Source organism: Mytilus trossulus, chromosome 1 (genome assembly GCF_036588685.1).
Source record: "Mytilus trossulus isolate FHL-02 chromosome 1, PNRI_Mtr1.1.1.hap1, whole genome shotgun sequence".
NCBI classification, from domain to species: domain Eukaryota; kingdom Metazoa; phylum Mollusca; class Bivalvia; order Mytilida; family Mytilidae; genus Mytilus; species Mytilus trossulus.
This window is the reverse complement of record NC_086373.1, coordinates 110,517,000-110,536,877: the sequence shown is the minus strand read 5'-3', so window position 1 is coordinate 110,536,877 and position 19,878 is coordinate 110,517,000. Positions and strand designations below refer to the sequence as shown.

The 19,878-nt window shown below is 36.1% G+C and overlaps 1 protein-coding gene across 4 annotated transcripts in view; it reads right to left on the bottom strand.

Annotated features, from left to right (window-relative positions):
• The window catches only part of LOC134697508 (dystrobrevin beta-like), a 106,173-nt gene that overhangs the window by 21,710 nt on the left and 64,585 nt on the right, over positions 1–19,878 (bottom strand). The window lies entirely within an intron of this gene.

Here is a 19,878-nt window from a genome sequence, read left to right as displayed (position 1 = left end):
TCAGGTGACAACATCCACATACCACAACAGATCACATGATCACCAAAATCTTTTAATGTCATTCAGGTGACAACATCCACATACCACAACAGATCACATGATCACCAAAATCTTTTAATGTCATTCAGGTGACAACATCCACATACCACAACAGATCACATGATCACCAAAATCTTTCCATGTAATTCATGTGACAGCATTTACACACCACAACAGATCACATGTTCACCGAAATCTTTCAATGTCATTCAGGTGACAGCATTCACATACCACAACAGATCACATGATCACCAAAATCTTTTAATGTCATTCAGGTGACAGCATTCACATACCACAACAGATCTTACGATCACCAAAATCTTTCAATGTCATTCAGGTGACAACATTCACATACCACAACAGATCACATGATCACCAAAATCTTTTAATGTCATTCAGGTGACAGCATTCACATACCACAACAGATCACATGATCACCAAAATCTTTTAATGTCATTCAGGTGACAGCATTCACATACCACAACAGATCTTACGATCACCAAAATCTTTCAATGTCATTCAGGTGACAACATTCACATACCACAACAGATCACATGATCACCAAAATCTTTCCATGTAATTCAGGTGACAGCATTCACACACCACAACAGATCACATGTTCACCGAAATCTTTCAATGTCATTCAGGTGACAACATCCACATACCACAACAGATCACATGATCACCAAAATCTTTCCATGTAATTCATGTGACAGCATTTACACACCACAACAGATCACATGTTCACCGAAATCTTTCAATGTCATTCAGGTGACAGCATTCACATACCACAACAGATCACATGTTCACCGAAATCTTTCCATGTAATTCAGGTGACAACATTCACATATCACAACAGATCTTACGATCACCAAAATCTTTCAATGTAATTCAGGTGACAACATTCACATATCACAACAGATCTTACGATCACCAAAATCTTTCAATGTTATTCAGGTGACAGCATTCACATACCACAACAGATCACATGTTCACCGAAATCTTTCAATGTAATTCAGGTGACAACATTCACATACCACAACAGATCACATGATCACCAAAATCTTTCCATGTAATTCAGGTGACAGCATTCACATACCCCAACAGATCACATGATCACCAAAATCTTTCAATGTCATTCGGGTGACAGCATTCACACACCACAACAGATCACATGTTCACCGAAATCTTTCAATGTAATTCAGGTGACAACATCCACATACCACAACAGATCACATGATCACCAAAATCTTTTAATGTCATTCAGGTGACAACATCCACATACCACAACATATCACATGATCACCAAAATCTTTTAATGTCATTCAGGTGACAACATCCACATACCACAACAGATCACATGATCACCAAAATCTTTTAATGTCATTCAGGTGACAACATCCACATACCACAACAGATCACATGATCACCAAAATCTTTCCATGTAATTCATGTGACAGCATTTACACACCACAACAGATCACATGTTCACCGAAATCTTTCAATGTCATTCAGGTGACAGCATTCACATACCACAACAGATCACATGATCACCAAAATCTTTTAATGTCATTCAGGTGACAGCATTCACATACCACAACAGATCTTACGATCACCAAAATCTTTCAATGTCATTCAGGTGACAACATTCACATACCACAACAGATCACATGATCACCAAAATCTTTCAATATCAATCAGGTGACAGCATTCACATATCACAACAGATGACATGATCACCAAAATCTTTCAATGTCATTCAGGTGACAGCATTCACACACCACAACAGATCACATGATCACCAAAATCTTTCAATATCAATCAGGTGACAGCATTCACATACCACAACAGATCACATGATCACCAAAATCTTTCAATATCAATCAGGTGACAGCATTCACATACCCCAACAGATCACATGATCACCAAAATCTTTCAATGTCATTCAGGTGACAGCATTCACATACCACAACAGATCTTACTATCACCAAAATCTTTCAATGTCATTCAGGTGACAGCATTCACATATTACAACAGGTCACATGTTCACCGAAATCTTTTAATGTCATTCAGGTGACAGCATTCACATACCCCAACAGATTACATGATCACCAAAATCTTTCAATGTCATTCAGGTGACAGCATTCACATATTACAACAGATCACATGATTACCAAAATCTTTCAATGTCATTCAGGTGACAGCATTCACATACCCCAACAGATCACATGATCACCAAAATCTTTCAATGTCATTCAGGTGACAGCATTCACATATTACAACAGGTCACATGTTCACCAAAATCTGTTAATGTCATTCAGGTGACAGCATTCACATATTACAACAGGTCACATGTTCACCAAAATCTGTTAATGTCATTCAGGTGACAGCATTCAAATACTACAACAGATCACATGATCACCAAAATCTTTCAATGTCAATTAGGTGACAGCATTCACATACCATAACAGATCACATGATCACCAAAATCTTTCAATGTCATTCAGGTGACAGCATTCACATACCACAACAGATCTTATGATTACCAAAATCTTTCAATGTCATTCAGGTGACATCATTCACATACCCCAACAGATCACATGATCACCAAAATCTTTCAATGTCAATCAGGTGACAGCATTCACATACCACAACAGATCACATGATCACCAAAATCTTTCAATGTCATTCAGGTGACAGCATTCACATACCACAACAGAACACATGATCACCAAAATCTTTCAATGTCATTCAGGTGACAGCATTCACATATCACAACAGATCACATGATCACCAAAATCTTTTAATGTCATTCAGGTGACAGCATTCACATACCACAACAGATCACACGATCACCAAAATCTTTCAATGTTATTCAGGTGACAGCATTCACATACCACAACAGATCACATGATCACCAAAATCTTTCAATGTCAATCAGGTGACAGCATTAACATACCCCAACAGATCACATGATCACCAAAATCTGTTAATGTCATTCAGGTGACAGCATTCACATACCACAACAGATCACATGATCACCAAAATCTTTCAATGTTATTCAGGTGACAGCATTCACATACCACAACAGATCACATGATCACCAAAATCTTTCAATGGCATTCAGGTGACAGCATTCACATACCACAACAGATCTTACGATCACCAAAATCTTTCAATGTCATTCAGGTGACAACATTCACATACCACAACAGATCACACGATCACCAAAATCTTTCAATGTTATTCAGGTGACAGCATTCACATACCACAAAAGATCACATGATCACCAAAATCTTTCAATGTCATTCAGATGACATTCACATACCACAACAGATCTTACGATCACCAAAATCTTTTAATGTCATTCAGGTGACAGCATTCACATACCACAACAGATCACATGATTACCAAAATCTTTCAATGTCATTCAGGTGACAACATTCACATACCCCAACAGATCACATGATCACCAAAATATGTTAATGTCATTCGGGTGACAGCATTCACATACCACAACAGATCACATGATCACCAAAATCTTTTAATGTCATTCAGGTGACAGCATTCACATACCACAACAGATCACATGATCACCAAAATCTTTTAATGTCATTCAGGTGACAACATTCACATACCACAACAGATCACATGATTACCAAAATCTTTCAATGTCATTCGGGTGACAGCATTCACATACCCCAACAGATCACATGATCACCAAAATATGTTAATGTCATTCGGGTGACAGCATTCACATACCACAACAGATCTTACGATCACCAAAATCTTTCAATGTCATTCAGGTGACAGCATTCACATATCACAACAGATCACATGATCACCAAAATCTTTTAATGTCGTTCAGGTGACAACATTCACATACCACAACAGATCTTACGATCACCAAAATCTTTCAATGTTATTCAGGTGACAGCATTCACATACCACAACAGATCACATGATCACCAAAATCTTTCAATATCATTCAGGTGACAGCATTCACATACCACAACAGATCACATGATCACCAAAATCTTTTAATGTCATTCAGGTGACAGCATTCACATACCACAACAGATCTTACGATCACCAAAATCTTTTAATGTCATTCAGGTGACAGCATTCACATACCAAAACAGATCTTACGATCACCAAAATCTTTCAATGTCATTCAGGTGACAGCATTCACATACCACAACAGATTTTACGATCACCAAAATCTTTCAATGTCATTCAGGTGACAGCATTCACATATCACAACAGATCACATGATCACCAAAATCTATCAATGTCATTCAGGTGACAGCATTCACATATCACAACAGATCACATGATCACCAAAATCTTTCAATGTCAATCAGGTGACAGCATTCACATATCACAACAGATCACATGATCACCAAAATCTTTTAATGTCAATCAGGTGACAGCATTCACATATCACAACAGATCACACGATCACCAAAATCTTTTAATGTCATTCAGGTGACAGCATTCACATACCACAACAGATCACACGATCACCAAAATCTTTCAATGTCATTCAGGTGACAACATTCACATACCACAACAGATCACATGATTACCAAAATCTTTCAATGTCAATTAGGTGACAGCATTCACATACCACAACAGATCACACGATCACCAAAATCTTTCAATGTCATTCAGGTGACAGCATTCACATACCACAACAGATCACATGTTCACCAAAATCTTTCAATGTTATTCAGGTGACAACATCCACATACCACAACAGATCACATGATCACCAAAATCTTTCAATGTCATTCAGGTGACAGCATTCACATACCACAACAGATCACATGATCACCAAAATCTTTCAATGTCATTCAGGTGACAGCATTCACATATCACAACAGATCACATGATCACCAAAATCTTTCAATGTCAATCAGGTGACAGCATTCACATACCCCAACAGATCACATGACCACCAAAATATGTTAATGTCATTCAGGTGACAGCATTCACATACCACAACAGATCACATGATCACCAAAATCTTTTAATGTCATTCAGGTGACAGCATTCACATATTACAACAGATCACATCATCACCAAAATCTGTTAATGTCATTCAGGTGACAGCATTCACATACCACAACAGATCACATGATCACCAAAATCTTTCAATGTTATTCAGGTGACAGCATTCACATACCACAACAGATCACATGATCACCAAAATCTTTCAATGTCATTCAGGTGACAGCATTCACATACCCCAACAGATCACATCATCACCAAAATCTGTTAATGTCATTCAGGTGACAGCATTCACATACCACAAAAGATCACATCATCACCAAAATCTGTTAATGTCAATCAGGTGACAGCATTCACATACCCCAACAGATCACATGATCACCAAAATATGTTAATGTCATTCAGGTGACAGCATTCACATACCACAACAGATCACATGATCACCAAAATCTTTTAATGTCATTCAGGTGACAGCTTTCACATATCACAACAGATCACATGATCACCAAAATCTTTAAATGTCATTCAGGTGACAGCATTCACATACCACAACAGATCACATGATCACCAAAATCTTTCAATGTTATTCAGGTGACAGCATTCACATACCACAACAGATCACATAATCACCAAAATCTTTCAATGTCAATCAGGTGACAGCATTCACATACCCCAACAGATCACATCATCACCAAAATCTGTTAATGTCATTCAGGTGACAGCATTCACATACCACAACAGATCACATGATCACCAAAATCTTTCAATGTTATTCAGGTGACAGCATTCACATACCACAACAGATCACATGATCACCAAAATCTTTCAATGTCATTCAGGTGACAGCATTCACATATCCCAACAGATCACATCATCACCAAAATCTGTTAATGTCATTTAGGTGACAGCATTCACATACCACAACAGATCTTACGATCACCAAAATCTTTCAATGTCATTCAGGTGACAGCATTCACATACCACAACAGATCACACGATCACCAAAATCTTTCAATGTTATTCATGTGACAGCATTCACATACCACAACAGATCACATGATCACCAAAATCTTTCAATGTCATTCAGGTGACATCATTCACATACCACAACAGATCACATGATCACCAAAATCTTTTAATGTCATTCAGGTGACAACATTCACATACCACAACAGATCACATGATTACCAAAATCTTTCAATGTCATTCAGGTGACAGCATTCACATACCCCAACAGATCTTATGATCACCAAAATCTTTCAATGTCATTCAGGTGACAGCATTCACATACCACAACAGATCACATGATCACCAAAATCTTTCAATGTCATTCAGGTGACAGCATTCACATACCCCAACAGATCTTATGATCACCAAAATCTTTCAATGTCATTCAGGTGACAGCATTCACATACCACAACAGATCACATGATCCCCAAAATCTTTCAATGTCATTCAGGTGACAGCATTCACATACCACAACAGATCACATGATCACCAAAATCTTTCAATGTCATTCAGGTGACAACATTCACATACCACAACAGATCTTACGATCACCAAAATCTTTCAATGTCATTCAGGTGACAGCATTCACATATCACAACAGATCACATGATCACCAAAATCTTTTAATGTCATTCAGGTGACAGCATTCACATACCACAACAGATCTTACGATCACCAAAATCTTTCAATGTCATTCAGGTGACAGCATTCACATACCACAACAGATCACATGATCACCAAAATCTTTCAATGTCATTCAGGTGACAGCATTCACATATCACAACAGATCACATGATCACCAAAATATGTTAATGTCATTCGGGTGACAGCATTCACATACCACAACAGATCTTACGATCACCAAAATCTTTCAATGTCATTCAGGTGACAGCATTCACATATCACAACAGATCACATGATCACCAAAATCTTTTAATGTCGTTCAGGTGACAACATTCACATACCACAACAGATCTTACGATCACCAAAATCTTTCAATGTTATTCAGGTGACAGCATTCACATACCACAACAGATCACATGATCACCAAAATCTTTTAATGTCATTCAGGTGACAACATTCACATACCACAACAGATCACACGATTACCCAAAATATTTCAATGTCATTCAGGTGACAGCATTCACATACCACAACAGATCACATGATCACCAAAATCTTTTAATGTCATTCAGGTGACAGCATTCACATACCACAACAGATCTTACGATCACCAAAATCTTTCAATGTCATTCAGGTGACAGCATTCACATACCACAGCAGATTTTACGATCACCAAAATCTTTCAATGTCATTCAGGTGACAGCATTCACATATCACAACAGATCACATGATCACCAAAATCTATCAATGTCATTCAAGTGACAGCATTCACATATCACAACAGATCACATGATCACCAAAATCTTTCAATGTCAATCAGGTGACAGCATTCACATATCACAACAGATCACATGATCACCAAAATCTTTTAATGTCAATCAGGTGACAGCATTCACCTATCACAACAGATCACACGATCACCAAAATCTTTTAATGTCATTCAGGTGACAGCATTCACATACCACAACAGATCACATGATCACCAAAATCTTTCAATGTCATTCAGGTGACAACATTCACATACCACAACAGATCACATGATTACCAAAATCTTTCAATGTCAATTAGGTGACAGCATTCACATACCACAACAGATCACACGATCACCAAAATCTTTCAATGTCATTCAGGTGACAGCATTCACATACCACAACAGATCACATGTTCACCAAAATCTTTCAATGTTATTCAGGTGACAACATCCACATACCACAACAGATCACATGATCACCAAAATCTTTCAATGTCATTCAGGTGACAGCATTCACATACCACAACAGATCACATGATCACCAAAATCTTTCAATGTCATTCAGGTGACAGCATTCACATATCACAACAGATCACATGATCACCAAAATCTTTCAATGTCAATCAGGTGACAGCATTCACATATCACAACAGATCACATGATCACCAAAATCTGTTAATGTCATTCAGGTGACAGCATTCACATACCAAAACAGATCACATGATCACCAAAATCTTTCAATGTCATTCAGGTGACAGCATTCACATACCACAACAGATCACACGATCACCAAAATCTTTCAATGTTATTCAGGTGACAGCATTCACATACCCCAACAGATCACATGATCACCAAAATCTTTCAATGTCAATCAGGTGACAGCATTCACATACCCCAACAGATCACATGATCACCAAAATATGTTAATGTCATTCAGGTGACAGCATTCACATACCACAACAGATCACATGATCACCAAAATCTGTTAATGTCATTCAGGTGACAGCATTCACATATCACAACAGATCACATGATCAACAAATTCTTTTAATGTCATTCAGGTGACAGCATTCACATACCACAACAGATCACATGATCACCAAAATCTTTCAATGTTATTCAGGTGACAGCATTCACATACCACAACAGATCACATAATCACCAAAATCTTTCAATGTCAATCAGGTGACAGCATTCACATACCCCAACAGATCACATCATCACCAAAATCTGTTAATGTCATTCAGGTGACAGCATTCACATACCACAACAGATCACATGATCACCAAAATCTTTCAATGTTATTCAGGTGACAGCATTCACATACCACAACAGATCACATGATCACCAAAATCTTTCAATGTCATTCAGGTGACAGCATTCACATACCCCAACAGATCACATCATCACCAAAATCTGTTAATGTCATTCAGGTGACAGCATTCACATACCACAACAGATCACATCATCACCAAAATCTGTTAATGTCAATCAGGTGACAGCATTCACATACCCCAACAGATCACATGATCACCAAAATATGTTAATGTCATTCAGGTGACAGCATTCACATACCACAACAGATCACATGATCACCAAAATCTTTTAATGTCATTCAGGTGACAGCATTCACATATCACAACAGATCACATGATCACCAAAATCTTTTAATGTCATTCAGGTGACAGCATTCACATACCACAACAGATCACATGATCACCAAAATCTTTCAATGTTATTCAGGTGACAGCATTCACATACCACAACAGATCACATAATCACCAAAATCTTTCAATGTCAATCAGGTGACAGCATTCACATACCCCAACAGATCACATCATCACCAAAATCTGTTAATGTCATTCAGGTGACAGCATTCACATACCACAACAGATCACATGATCACCAAAATCTTTCAATGTTATTCAGGTGACAGCATTCACATACCACAACAGATCACATGATCACCAAAATCTTTCAATGTCATTCAGGTGACAGCATTCACATACCCCAACAGATCACATCATCACCAAAATCTGTTAATGTCATTCAGGTGACAGCATTCACATACCACAACAGATCTTACGATCACCAAAATCTTTCAATGTCATTCAGGTGACAGCATTCACATACCACAACAGATCACACGATCACCAAAATCTTTCAATGTTATTCATGTGACAGCATTCACATATCACAACAGATCACATGATCACCAAAATCTTTCAATGTCATTCAGGTGACATCATTCACATACCACAACAGATCACATGATCACCAAAATCTATCAATGTCATTCAGGTGACAGCATTCACATACCACAACAGATCACATGATCACCAAAATCTTTCAATGTCATTCAGGTGACATCATTCACATACCACAACAGATCACATGATCACCAAAATCTTTTAATGTCATTCAGGTGACAACATTCACATACCACAACAGATCACATGATTACCAAAATCTTTCAATGTCATTCAGGTGACAGCATTCACATACCCCAACAGATCACATGATCACCAAAATCTTTCAATGTCATTCAGGTGACAGCATTCACATACCCCAACAGATCTTATGATCACCAAAATCTTTCAATGTCATTCAGGTGACAGCATTCACATACCACAACAGATCACATGATCACCAAAATCTTTCAATGTCATTCAGGTGACAGCATTCACATACCCCAACAGATCTTATGATCACCAAAATCTTTCAATGTCATTCAGGTGACAGCATTCACATACCACAACAGATCACATGATCCCCAAAATCTTTCAATGTCATTCAGGTGACAGCATTCACATACCACAACAGATCACATGATCACCAAAATCTTTCAATGTCATTCAGGTGACAACATTCACATACCACAACAGATCTTACGATCACCAAAATCTTTCAATGTCATTCAGGTGACAGCATTCACATATCACAACAGATCACATGATCACCAAAATCTTTTAATGTCATTCAGGTGACAGCATTCACATACCACAACAGATCTTACGATCACCAAAATCTTTCAATGTTATTCAGGTGACAGCATTCACATACCACAACAGATCACATGATCACCAAAATCTGTTAATGTCATTCAGGTGACAGCATTCACATACCACAACAGATCTTACGATCACCAAAATCTTTCAATGTCATTCAGGTGACAGCATTCACATACCACAACAGATCTTACGATCACCAAAATCTTTCAATGTCATTCAGGTGACAGCATTCACATATCACAACAGATCACATGATCACCAAAATCTTTCAATGTCAATCAGGTGACAGCATTCACATACCCCAACAGATCACATGATCACCAAAATATGTTAATGTCATTCAGGTGACAGCATTCACATACCACAACAGATCACATGATCACCAAAATCTGTTAATGTCATTCAGGTGACAGCATTCACATATCACAACAGATCACATGATCAACAAATTCTTTTAATGTCATTCAGGTGACAGCATTCACATACCACAACAGATCACATGATCACCAAAATCTTTCAATGTTATTCAGGTGACAGCATTCACATACCACAACAGATCACATAATCACCAAAATCTTTCAATGTCAATCAGGTGACAGCATTCACATACCCCAACAGATCACATCATCACCAAAATCTGTTAATGTCATTCAGGTGACAGCATTCACATACCACAACAGATCACATGATCACCAAAATCTTTCAATGTTATTCAGGTGACAGCATTCACATACCACAACAGATCACATGATCACCAAAATCTTTCAATGTCATTCAGGTGACAGCATTCACATACCCCAACAGATCACATCATCACCAAAATCTGTTAATGTCATTCAGGTGACAGCATTCACATACCACAACAGATCACATCATCACCAAAATCTGTTAATGTCAATCAGGTGACAGCATTCACATACCCCAACAGATCACATGATCACCAAAATATGTTAATGTCATTCAGGTGACAGCATTCACATACCACAACAGATCACATGATCACCAAAATCTTTTAATGTCATTCAGGTGACAGCATTCACATATCACAACAGATCACATGATCACCAAAATCTTTTAATGTCATTCAGGTGACAGCATTCACATACCACAACAGATCACATGATCACCAAAATCTTTCAATGTTATTCAGGTGACAGCATTCACATACCACAACAGATCACATAATCACCAAAATCTTTCAATGTCAATCAGGTGACAGCATTCACATACCCCAACAGATCACATCATCACCAAAATCTGTTAATGTCATTCAGGTGACAGCATTCACATACCACAACAGATCACATGATCACCAAAATCTTTCAATGTTATTCAGGTGACAGCATTCACATACCACAACAGATCACATGATCACCAAAATCTTTCAATGTCATTCAGGTGACAGCATTCACATACCCCAACAGATCACATCATCACCAAAATCTGTTAATGTCATTCAGGTGACAGCATTCACATACCACAACAGATCTTACGATCACCAAAATCTTTCAATGTCATTCAGGTGACAGCATTCACATACCACAACAGATCACACGATCACCAAAATCTTTCAATGTTATTCATGTGACAGCATTCACATATCACAACAGATCACATGATCACCAAAATCTTTCAATGTCATTCAGGTGACATCATTCACATACCACAACAGATCACATGATCACCAAAATCTATCAATGTCATTCAGGTGACAGCATTCACATACCACAACAGATCACATGATCACCAAAATCTTTCAATGTCATTCAGGTGACATCATTCACATACCACAACAGATCACATGATCACCAAAATCTTTTAATGTCATTCAGGTGACAACATTCACATACCACAACAGATCACATGATTACCAAAATCTTTCAATGTCATTCAGGTGACAGCATTCACATACCCCAACAGATCACATGATCACCAAAATCTTTCAATGTCATTCAGGTGACAGCATTCACATACCCCAACAGATCTTATGATCACCAAAATCTTTCAATGTCATTCAGGTGACAGCATTCACATACCACAACAGATCACATGATCACCAAAATCTTTCAATGTCATTCAGGTGACAGCATTCACATACCCCAACAGATCTTATGATCACCAAAATCTTTCAATGTCATTCAGGTGACAGCATTCACATACCACAACAGATCACATGATCCCCAAAATCTTTCAATGTCATTCAGGTGACAGCATTCACATACCACAACAGATCACATGATCACCAAAATCTTTCAATGTCATTCAGGTGACAACATTCACATACCACAACAGATCTTACGATCACCAAAATCTTTCAATGTCATTCAGGTGACAGCATTCACATATCACAACAGATCACATGATCACCAAAATCTTTTAATGTCATTCAGGTGACAGCATTCACATACCACAACAGATCTTACGATCACCAAAATCTTTCAATGTTATTCAGGTGACAGCATTCACATACCACAACAGATCACATGATCACCAAAATCTGTTAATGTCATTCAGGTGACAGCATTCACATACCACAACAGATCTTACGATCACCAAAATCTTTCAATGTCATTCAGGTGACAGCATTCACATACCACAACAGATCTTACGATCACCAAAATCTTTCAATGTCATTCAGGTGACAGCATTCACATATCACAACAGATCACATGATCACCAAAATCTGTTAATGTCATTCAGGTGACAGCATTCACATACCACAACAGATCTTACGATCACCAAAATCTTTCAATGTCATTCAGGTGACAGCATTCACATACCACAACAGATCTTGCGATCACCAAAATCTTTCAATGTTATTCAGGTGACAGCATTCACATACCACAACAGATCACATGATCACCAAAATCTTTTAATGTCATTCAGGTGACAGCATTCACATACCACAACAGATCTTACGATCACCAAAATCTTTCAATGTTATTCAGGTGACAGCATTCACATACCACAACAGATCACATGATCACCAAAATCTTTTAATGTCATTCAGGTGACAGCATTCACATACCACAACAGATCTTACGATCACCAAAATCTTTTAATGTCATTCAGGTGACAGCATTCACATATCACAACAGATCACATGATCACCAAAATCTTTTAATGTCATTCAGGTGACAGCATTCACATATCACAACAGATCACATGATCACCAAAATCTTTTAATGTCATTCAGATGACAGCATTCACATATTACAACAGGTCACATGTTCACCAAAATCTGTTAATGTCATTCAGGTGACAGCATTCACATATTACAACAGGTCACATGTTCAACAAAATCTGTTAATGTCATTCAGGTGACAGCATTCACATACCACAACAGATCACATGATTACCAAAATCTTTCAATGTCATTCAGGTGACAGCATTCACATACCACAACAGATCACATGATCACCAAAATCATGCAAAACATACAGTACCAAGCTACTTGAGCGAAATTTTGCTTTAAAAAGAAATAGAAGAATGTATCTGAGGACAAAAATGCCTGATCAAGCTTTGCAATTTACTAAGTTAAAAAGACACATATCTTCAGAACATTAAATGACTTACTGTTGGACTTTATTCCCCTTTAAAAGTGTCCTGTACCAAGTCAGGAAGATGGCCATTGTTATATTATTGTTAGTTTCTGTGTTTGTGTTGCATTTTAACATTGAGTCACTTGTGTTTTCTCTTATTTTTGAGATATTGAGATAAGACTTGGCACAGGACTTGTCTATCCCAATTTCATGTATTTGGTTTTACATGTTATATTTGTTATTCTCGTGGTGTTTTGTCTGATGCTTGGTCCGTTTCTGTGTGTGTTGCATTTCAGTGTTGTGTCGTTGTTTTCCTCTTATATTTAATGCGTTTCCCTTGGTTTTGGTTTGTTACCCCGATTTTGTTTTTTGTCCATGGATTTATGAGTTTTGAACAGCGGTATAATACTGTTGCCTTTATTTACTACCCAAATTCAAACTTTTTTTGCATTTTGTTGTTCTAAGCAATATGTATGAGTTCAAAATATTTGGCATGCTTAAAGGAAACTAGGATGGACAGAAGGGGGAGGACAGTCAGGAGTAACAATAAATGTCCCAATTCCCTAACAGGCAGGCGCATAAAAATATATATCATCAACAGCAAAATGAACACCAGAAGATGAACGATCAATGTTAAAAACATCAATTAATAGATCATACTCACTCTTGTGATCAATTTAGTGCATTGAGAAATTCTCTCATAGTTGAACATGATGGAAGTGTTATATTGACATTATAATACTTCCACAGATTACTATTAATATCACTTTTTCCATTTTAAATCATAAGTGATGTGACAATATGAATTTGACCCCTTAAGTCTGTCTTACATTGTTATGCTGAAAGTTGCTGCTGTATTAAAATTAAAACGGTCCTGAATATAAAAAGTCTGATATGAAATAAACCAATCAGTGACTCTAATCACCATACAATCCTAAACAATTAAACTGTAAACTTTATACTATCTATATGTTAATTTTCACAAGCACTTGCTAATGAAAAGAGAACTATAATAACATTTACAGGGCAAAGACTGAAGTGTGTCAGAAAATGGCACTGACAATTTTTTTAGAACCTTGCCGACAGAGCAGCCATTGTATTCCAATATATCAATGATTTAATACAAGTTAATTAAGGACCACTTTATGCGATTGATTCATTATAAATGTTCTAAATAGGCCAATTAATGCCAATTTATAACAAATGAAATTCAATTTCAAACAATGCACTTTACCAATCAGTTAAGATAACATGTAACGAACGAGACAAGTTTTGAAATTATTGAATTAATCAATCTTCTTTGTTGTTGTCCTTCAAACCTGATTTCTATAATATTGGTCATTGATATGTTACGTTTACCAATGATATTAAATAAACAGACCAATAAACATGTATCATAATCTCTTATGTCATAGTTAACTACTACTGCAGACTCAGTATATAATATAACTGGACAAGGGGGTCCTAACTTTTGTTTCCGACTTGCATTAATAGTTTTCTCACAGTATGAATGGTATTTGGTGGTGTTTGTGTTGCTCCGTCTCTAAGTGTTCTATGATGAGTTTTATTTACTGAGGAGGTATTTTGTTTCATCCCCTGGCACAACTTTTTGGAATTTTGGGTCCTCAATGCTCTTCAACTTTGTATTTGTTTGGCTTTTTAACTATTTTGATCTGAGCTTCACTGATGAGTCTTATGTAGACGAAACGCGTGTCTGGCGTATAAAATTATAATCCTGGTACTTTTGATAACTATTTGTCAGATTTTTATTTGACTTGGTATATATAGTATAGTTTGAATATCCCATTGGTTTATGATCTGTCACATGACCAACAGTGTACAAGAATTTATGTTCTTTTCTTCATGGCCTTCAAAGGAGTATATTGGCACTCATAACACATCATGCATATCTTCCTATATCTATATAGTATAGAAGTTTCAAGTTAATTAGCCTTCAACTTCATCAAAAACTATCTTGACCAAAAACTTTAACCTGAAGTTGAACTGACAGACCGATAGACGAATAAACAGATGAAAGAAAAAACATATTGCTACTAGGTGTGGCATAAAGTCTTGCAATACAGATAAAGTTCTTGTCTGCTTTACAAAAACAGTGATTTAATTTGATAAAGCAATATTACTGCATGTTTAAAAGGGAGGGGCCATCACTAATACTAGTTACTAAGTACATAAAATACTATAAGCTGATCAGACAAATTACTTAAAAGAATAAGACCTCAAAATCTTCTTGGAAATTGAATATTCAGATGTCCAAATTAATAAAATGAACCTAAGAGTATTCTTTCTGATCTTTATTTGTTGTTGATCTGTTTAGCTTCTCTTTATCTTCTTTAGTTTCAGCATAAAACACAAGAGAGGGTAAAAAAAAAACTACTAACTATACAGGCCCGTAGCCAGGAATTTCCAAAGGGGGGTTCGTTTGACTCACAAACTCGACTTTAACAGTCACAATTCGAACAGAACATCGACTGTAACAGTGCTTATTTGTTTTCAAGGGGGGGTTCGGACAGGGGGAGTTCGTCCGAACCCCCCGAACCCCCCTGGCTACGGGTATGCTATATCAGCTATATTCAACTTTTTGGTAGATCTTTCTTTGCTGATTATTTTTTATATTTAAAGTTTCTGTTTATCTATAATTATTTTTATCAAACATTTTATTTTTAGATATTGTCTTGATCATTTTTGAAATTTAAAGTTTCTATGAATAAGATCATGGAAAATAATTTAATTACACATCAATTGTAAAGTGAATCAATGAGGCTGTTACTGAGAAAACTTTAATCAATTATATAAGAATTACCTGGAATAAATATTGGTATTTAGAGCAAAAGATTGGGTGACATTGTTTATGTGGTCTGTATCATACAGAGTAAATATAAATACTGTCCTCAGACTGCAATATTTCTCTACTTATAGTCAAAATTATAAAGTTTCTTTTTTTTAAGAGTATTCAGGTTTTAAAACATGTTCAAATCTACAACTTTGATAGCATCGATCAATAAGAGAAGAAATAAACCCACCCCCACATCACACGGTCATTTCCATTTCTTAATCAACAAGAGACTTATTTATTTTTCAATTCAAAATTAGCTTTTTCAATGTAAATGTAAGCTTGTATGACATTGTTATCATATGCCTACTTATCATGATGTATGAACTTTGAATAAACAGAAGGATACTTCTTACTTAAAAGTTTATTTCATTATCCTATTAATTATTCAATTGTTATAAAATGTTCATTGTCAAAGAAGTTTCTGACTTAAAGCAAGACAATAGCATTCAATGGGAACTTAACTTTAAATATTCAGTCATGTCAAACTATAAGACTTTGTTTCACATGGATCCTGCTACATCCTCTCTGTGTTTTTGTTAGATGTATTTTTGGTGTCTTTTTTTGTTTGGATGTACAAGTACCCAGCCACATCCACTCTTTTGTTTTTGTTAGATATATTTCAATTTGTATCCATCTGATGAGTTAAGCCCTTTCCAATGATTTATATAGTTTATTCTAATGTGGTACCATTACACCACTGTCCCTGGTTAAGGGGAGGGTTGGTACCTTCAAACAAGTTTAACCTTGTCACATTATGTATGTGCCTGTCCCAAGTCATGAACCTGTAATCCAGTAGTGCTGGGTAGATGTTTGTTGCTATATATCATATTTGTTTTTTAGTCATTATTTTGTACATAAATAAGGCAGTTATTTTTTTCATTTGAAATGTGTTGATGCTTTTTATAGCTGACTATGTGGTTACTGGTATGGGTATTAAATCATGTTAAAGACCATATGGTGACCTAAAACTGTAAATTTCTGTGTTATTTGGTCTCTTGTGGATCTGTCTTATTGGCAATCATGACCACATCTTCTTATTTCTAAAGTGATTTCAACAGCAAAACATGTGAGCTATATATAATTAAGATACATAAAGATGTGGTATGACTGCTTATGTACATCTACAAACTTTTAGAATTAAAAGGATGTATTTAAACGTTGAAGTTGTTGCTTTACAAAAGATTTTAATATCTTAGTCAAGAGTCTCTTTATGGTAACATTCTACTAGTATTATGACTTATTAATGTTGATGTCAGGAGGGATTCTGAGTTCACTTCTGATTCACATCTTGTCTAATAGTCTAAACCCTAGGTATCTGTCACCGAGGGCCAGTGTGGCATGCTTTTTGCTAGGGGGAACTAACTATGCATGCTTGACCCAAGGGACAGGGGGTCAGTCCATAAATAGACTTACGACAGACAAGTGGCAAAGTTAATACTCTAAAACGTTTAACAATTTAATAAATAACAATATATACCAAAGATAATTCCAAATAATTAAAACAAATGCACTAAAGAATTTAAATGTCACTGTTCGTAAGAATTGTCTAATCACTGTTGTATAATCACTAGCTGGAATTGTTCGAAATGCACTTGTAAGATGAAATTGTCCAAATAGTTATATTCCTAAGTTAGAACTTGCTCCAGGGTTGAAGGTCTTGATCCGATGAGTTGTTGGTCTTTCCTTTGTTGTCGGGTTGATGGCATTCCAATGTTTCAGATGATCGCTAGGCAATCTGTTGTTACTGATCGTTGAATAACCAAGACTGGAACAAGACGGTACTCTGCAGGATCACTCCAACTCCTTCGCGCTTCTAACTGTTGTAACGGTGACTGTGACTTAGTTGTTATATAGTTCAGTTTGAGTCTGTTCTAGTTGTTGGATCTGAAACCACATCCTTGATAGCTAATGAATATCCTGAGTTGCCGCGCCAGTTGGATACTGAAGAGCAGACTGTTTGGTTACAGTTGTGAAGTTGACTTCTTTTCTCCTACTTGACTTTAGGTACTCTGTTCCTGGAACTCACTAACTGTCGTTACTGGATGGTCACCTAAGTGACTATGATGTTACTGTCCCTACATGATGTTTCCCTACTGTGACTGTGACTAATAGTGAAGTATCAAAATTTCTACGAACTATTTATACCTAAACTGAAAAGAACTCAAGCTGAGACATAAATTTCAAATTAATGCGAGTAATAATGATTTTGTATACAAAATGTCAAATGTATAAATATGAATAGTGAAATTATGATCAAATGCAATTAAAGGATTAAACTCTAATTATCAAATGACATGTGTCTGCCTAATTAACAAGATTTACAATTACTATGAAAAAGATACTCAAAGACATTTGTGACATATACAAATGTTTCTAATTAGCCATATGTGATTTAATTAAATTACAATTTAATTAGAAAACTGAAAAATAAACTTTATTCCTCAATAAAGCCAACTTTTGACAATAAACATATAATTCTAAAATTATCTAACATATAGAAAAATAGATATGAAATACTGGAAAATACTAAAAATTATGATTAATACACGGGGAGGGAAAATGCACCTATGACATATTTCCCCCTGCTCAAAAATGTTTGTCCTCAAACATTACATAAATAAATATTCTATACATGGCCTAGAAGATATGCAGACAAAATAAAAATATATATACACTCATAAAATGTAAAACCAAAGTCTTTAACTATGTGAAACACAATTTTGAAAAGAGGTTTGAAACCTAATTTGGAAGTTTCATTGTACTGAAGTAAGTTCATCAGGCTTACTTAGTACATGGGATACATATTTTTGAAGTACTGAAATAAGTTCATCACACTTACCTACTACATGATCATTTACAAAGTCTGGGTGATGAGACCCTACTTTATATCTGATCAACCCAAAAGTTAAACAACAAATTGACCAATACCAAAATATAGACTTGGTGATACATGTATATTATATTGATTATCAATCTTAGTTCTCTGTGGGAGCACTATTTCTTGATTTGTTGGATTTAACAATCTGTATGTAACAA